Source organism: Oxyura jamaicensis, chromosome 6 (assembly GCF_011077185.1).
Source record: "Oxyura jamaicensis isolate SHBP4307 breed ruddy duck chromosome 6, BPBGC_Ojam_1.0, whole genome shotgun sequence".
Classification (NCBI taxonomy): domain Eukaryota; kingdom Metazoa; phylum Chordata; class Aves; order Anseriformes; family Anatidae; genus Oxyura; species Oxyura jamaicensis.
Window position 1 is genome coordinate 21072302 of NC_048898.1, and position 6440 is coordinate 21078741.

The 6440-nt window shown below is 33.7% G+C and overlaps 1 protein-coding gene across 7 annotated transcripts in view; it reads left to right on the forward strand.

The window, feature by feature from the left end:
• Nucleotides 1-6440, forward strand: part of DNTT (DNA nucleotidylexotransferase) — a 112873-nt gene that overhangs the window by 56737 nt on the left and 49696 nt on the right. The gene's annotated exons all lie outside the window — the stretch shown is intronic.

The window sequence follows — 6440 nt, forward strand, 5'->3', positions numbered from 1 at the left end:
TCCTATCTTTCTATATCAAAATGTGATTAACCACTAAAATCATCAGGGAAATAAGTGTTTAAAAATCTTAACATGTTTGTTATGAATATTGGTTGCACAGAAATTCCTGATGGCCTTTTTTTTCTTTTTTTTTTTTTTTTTTTCCCTTCCTATATTTCCTGATAGCAATTATTCTCAGACAGCTATATTATAGCTGTAACTTTTTTTTTTTTTCTAATTCAGTGTAAAGTTTGCAACTGATACAGGTAATACATCCATTTTTAATACCTCTTCAATCTGCTGAATCTGAATATTAATATTGTTTTAAGTGTATTGTCTTAGTAAACCCAATACAGTTTCATCAAACAGACTAACACAGAGTATTAGTGTTTACTCAAAAAAACCTTAAACACTCAAATGTTTAAGAATTTTTATATTTTTCTACACAAACCATTTTTTTTCCACAGTTTTAGCAGGAATAAAAGTTTTAGTCAAATAGGACACCTGAAATGTCTATTCCAAATCCCTTTCTGTTCTCCATTATTTGCAAATACAACAACTTCATTGTTATAGTTTGTGGTAGTCACTTGAGTGTATGATTTGAAAATTTGTTATGTAAATATATGTAATTAATTTGATTAATTACATGAATCCTACCCACTTCAATTTATATTTCTTCCTTAGTTAATATAGTTGATCAGATATTGAAAATGAGCACCTGCTAGTTTTCAGTCCTCCAGGCTCTTACACAAATGTTTGGCTTCATGCATGTGGTTACTGCCTCTGATATCAGTGGTGGCGTGTTACGTGCAAACACTGAAGGATTTAGCACAGAAATACAAGTTGGCCGGCTTTTCTCCAGTCCAAGCTCTGAGAGAGTGCCCAGCCAGTGTGCCAAAGTCATCTCTGGTGATTTTTCTGAGCAGATGTTGAAAACCTTTTTTGTCTTCTGAATCTTAAGTGTCTTCTTCCCCCCAAAAGGATTTTCAAGTGCCCTCTTTCTAAGATGATTTTAAGATTTGATTAAATTAAAGAATATGTCAAAGGTAAGAAAAAAGTGTATTTTAGACTACTGTGGAAAGTCTGATACTAAAATGGATTCCTGGTCAAAAACTTGCAGCCATACTTCTAATCAGAAATCAGACAAATATTTTGTTATTTAGCAAGTAAGGACAGATTTGAGGTAAATCTTTCATCTGAGAATTGATTTCGTATACAAGTAAAATCAGTTGTCCTTTGGGGGGGGGGGGAGAGGGAGGATTTGAAATATAATAATACAATTTGAATGAAACATAAACCTCTGAAAACACAAAAATACAGTCAGTAAAGGACTGTATCCACTAACAAATAACTTAAATAAACCATGGACAATTTTAGTACAGTGTTTAAGGTTTTAAAGTCAGTAAGAATTGTTATGATCATGCAAGTAAGGACCCTTCAATTAAGCACTTAAAAGTTTTGAAGGACTTCACAGAATAATTTTATTCAAGGATTTATCCATTCATTCAGGTTTATTCCACAGCAGGGTAACTGTTGGATTGTCAAATGAGAGAAAACTTTATATGTACCAGAATATGCTGTTGGAACTTATAGAAAACAGGTACATTTTAAAGAGCCGTCATGGAGAAATAATGAGTGAGGTGCACCCAAGAGGAAAAATCCAAGAACACAGAGACTAAATCAAGCTAGGAGAGAATTCCAAGGTAACAGAAAATATCTAGATTTGAGTATTCCTCCTTAGCATTCCCATAGTCTCTGAATGCCAAACAAACAGACAAGAGTGAGAACATCACAGTAGCAGAGCATAAAATATTTTAAAAACTTGATCTGTAGCATGGGGGAAAAAAAAAAAAAAAAGAGAGAGAGAGAGAGAAATCATACTGTGGAACAAAATGATGAAGACCTGACAGAAAATCAGGGATAGAGTAAGCCATTGAAGAACAACTATAGTATAGAAAGCTTAGCTGGAAATACAGGTTTGTTTGTATGTACTGTGAGTGATGACATCCACAGAGCAGATATTGATATCATCTGACTGTAGTAATGCACTGCTCTTGGAGAATGTCTTCACAGCTGAAGGGAGCTGATAGAGAATATGCTGATGAACAAGTCTAGGACTTAGCAGCATTTCAAAGAAGAAATTCCTTTACTTAGTTTGCAGACAAAGCCCAACATATTGTGGCAACACTGAGAAGTAATATTTCTATGAACCACACAGTGCAAATAGTAAAGGTAATATGTATCAGTGTTATGAAAGGTCCATCCAAAGGCATTGTGCTGCCTGTGAGCTACTTTGTTGCTTATATTTTCTAGAAAATGCTAAGCATTAAATACACTTACTCTTATAAACATAGGCTGTTGTTGATCATTTTGTATTTCACCTACTTCAAGGACTTACAAGGTTAAGAAAGACTTGCAGTGATGTCTAATGCAAGCACATACATGGAAATACAGCATTTTCTGCTGTATCCACTTGAACTCTGTATAAGCACAAAGCTTGCTAAATGGTTTTCAGGGCTTTGACACGTAACTCACTACTGCAAAAAGGTGGTTTAATTCCACCATTAGTGAAGCTTTGTGAGTGGTAGAGAAATATCAGTACATCTTTTCTCTACTAAAATAATTTAATGAGAGTTGCCACTGATATTGCTTAGCTGCTGTAGAACATCCTGAGGCTTCAAAATACTCTGCATACATAATACTCAACAATATCTACTCTTCCATAAATTTCCTTTATAGAATAGGACAATATGGTTATCCTTTACCATATTATCATTTGATCCATTTATTTAAGTTTAGTAACAATACTTAATGACTCGGAATTTAGATTTTGTATTAAAACAATAATAGCAAAAAGAAAATTCCAACAACCAGTTCCTTAACAGTAAATTAATTATCAGCTTTATACAAGTTTAGTCAGCCAAGAATTGAACACAGTTAATTAACAGTGTTCTGTCTTTTGTAGTCCTCAGGCTTGAATAGATTATTAGGACAAAAGCTAAACTGAAATCTCAGTCTGCAAGGTGCTGTTTTTCTTATGGCCCCAGCCCAAAAAGGATTTAGGTTTAGATTTAAAGGAAAGAAAAAGATGATGTAAAGGGATCTGATTAGTTTTATTTTTAAAATAGTATTCAACTTTTATATAAAAGCCTTTCAATTAGAATTCTGAGGCAGTGGCATGCTAGAATCATATCCCTACATCTCTGACTATCTGTTAGTGTACTAAACACACTATCCTGTGTGGATTTATGTTATCTTGCAGTATAAAATAGACTTGTAGAGCCAGAAATAATGTCATACACTGTACTCATGAGGATAGCCATTTAGAGAGGAGAACTCAGGACTCTCCTCCGGGCACCAAGCACTGGCTCTGCATTTCTTGTTTAACAGGGAAAAAAAATGAAAACAAAAAACCTGGATGTGAAAGCATCAGACTGAGTGTTCTTCTTGGTTGAGTGCTTTTAATCCAGGAGCTAACAGGTAAGTAAATGACCTGTGGACACTGGTGTGGACTCAAGGGCTAATTCTGAACTCTGGTCCTGGAACTGTACCACTGTGGGAGGCAGGAGAGAAGACTGAGGAGCTGCCTCTTTTGAAGCAGGAACATTGCCGGTATTCCTGAGATAAATATGGCAATAAAAAGATGAGTGATCAGTGTACCAGTCACTGGGCTAAGATGAACTAGGACAGGCCCTCCCAGCAATTTGGAGTTCATTTTTCAGACAAGGTGTTTGTTTTAATTTCGAAGTAAATTATGCCTAGTTAACACCCTTTAGTGTCTAGATCATAGTGGAGCCAATCTCTAAGCCTGTTGAAGGAACCCACTTTCCTGAATGTGGTGAGGTTCAGAAAAGACTGAAGCCTGCAGCATTCCTCTCGAGCTTTGGAATGAACAAGAGATTGAGGTTTCATCTCTTATGCACTTAATCAAGTGATGAATTCTGGGTTTCCAAATCTGTTTTGAGGATCAGATGTCAGTTACCATGGTGTTTAACTTGTATGTACTCAGGTACTTAATCACATCAAGTTATATAGCTAGCTTCATCTTCAGAGAAACTGTTGGTATGTATATAGAGATAATTGTTGATCTTACTTCCTGAGATGGGGACAGAGCATCTTGGTACTATTTGATCCCATATGACCTTTACATGAGTTTATGAATACTGATGGTTGGATGCTTGTATGCATACACACAAAAATTTATAAACATTATATATAAACATATATATTATGTATATATCTATGTGAAGAAAATCCCTACCCTGCTGTAATCAATGACCATGTTCCTTTCAACTTCAACAGAATGACAATCTGAACCAACATACAATTTACTGCATTTTTTTGCATGGTTTACAAACCATGAGAAGTATAAATAATACAGCTTTTAAATTTAATAGATTGTTTTTATATTTTAAGGAAGGTAATACATTTATCTAGAATGAAAAAAGTTATTTGGCAAGTGGCACTAGTGTAAATATGACTAAACGTTCCAGTAATGGCCTGACAACTTCAGTCAGAAATTAACCCGATGAGAATTAGTTCAAAGAGAATCTGAAATGTATTTTATATAACAATGAGTTTAACAATTATAACAATGATTTTATATTGTGTGCTGTTATGTCAGTTCTAAACACTATCACTTCAGACAGAAGTATTTCAATAAATGCTCTTTGTCTTGGGAAATAGAGGGCCAGTGAAACACTTTAGATTTTTTGAGGATTTATGGCTAGCTTGAGGCAGGAGGTTGTTTTAGGTTAACGTAAAATATGCATATATTGAGTATGTGTTGAGTACCAGAGGAAAAAGTGGGAATCAGCTCCTGATTCTATCAGCTTCTAAGTTCTTTTGATTATTTTCATTTTAATAATTTTAGGCAAGTTTTCTTATGCCACTTTCTGCATCTCCAAGATAGGAATAGCAAATTCCTTTCCTTTGAAAAAAAAAACATTTTGAAACATGTAAGTAAAAACTGCTATGTAAGAACTTCAAATTATTATGGTAATTTATGAGATAATGAATGTCATCCTCCAAAAAAAAAAAAAAAAGTCTTACATGAAATACTAACTTCTTGAATTTGAATTGCTTTTCAGATTCTAAGCCTAGACTGATGCTTTGTTTGAAATGTCTTTGAAATCATTTCCACCTGTTTAAGCAATTTTGACTTTGCTGCAGACATGGCACAATAGTTGCATTATAGTAAGTTAGACGGCTTGTCAAATGTAAAACCTAGGTTTTCATTTCCTTATATCTTGCTGCTAATGCAGTTCTACTGTCCATCCAGCTGATTTCCTGTTACACAAATGGTAGTAGATGTTTGCCAATGAGTTCTATTCCTACAAACTTCCAAGTCTAACAAATCAGATTCAGTTTTATGCATTATTTTAAGAGAAAGTACAATTTCATTTAATAATAATAATAATAATAATAATAATAAAACACAAATATTTTGTTTTAGTTCCAGTTTTCACTACTCTTGTAAATTCTCTGAATACTGGACATAGCATTGAACTGAAACACACCTGAACTATAACATTGCATACCCTTGTGACCACCTGCAACAGCAAACTTTCCCTTTAATGGAGAAGATTTTGGAAATATGCTATGCTACACTCAGGTGCCACTGCTTCAGATTCTGGGTGATTACTCCACCTTTTATATACTGCACCTAGTTGCAGAAGTATCTCCTCTGCATAAATAGCTCCCCTTTTTCCTCAGGCTGGCCTGATTAAAGCCAATAAATAGATGTGTATGCAGTCCCTGACACAAAAGTTAGATCAAGATGTATTAATTGATATATGAATAATATGCCTTGTATTAATTCTGCAGTACTCAGGTGAATTGCACTCCAGAACAAATTTTCAGGCTTTCTCAAACATTTTATGATTCTAAAGGGAAACTTTCCAGATAGCTTGATTTTGCCTGTTTTCCAATGATAGCTGCATCTTAATATGATTTATGCACAACGTGTTTGGTAACTGGATGAAAGGCAAGCTGAATGCTTTAAATGAAGGAAAGCAAGAGGTTATGATATGATTTTTCCTTATGAATATTTACAGTTAAACTCTGTGCGTATAGATTTAATTCGGAAATCCTTAGTAAATGTAATAAACAAGTTTTAGTCATATTAATACTAAACTGTTCTCAAAAAAATGAAACAAACAAAATCCAACAAAAACAACCAACTAGCCAAAAAAACAACAGCAAAAGGCACTGTTACATTTTTAAAAAGAAGATATGTAAAATATTTGGAGATTTTATTTCTGTCATAAAAAGAAATAATGAAATTGCGCATAATCATGTTTTTGTTCATTAAAGCATCCATCAAAAGCTCCAGAAGAATATTTAAGACTGTAGTAGTTAGACTGGCAAGTTTATCTGCTATTACTGCACTGCACTCATAATATGTACTCCAGTATTTAGATTACTTTTTTTTTTTTTTTTTTTTTTTTTTTTTTTTTTTA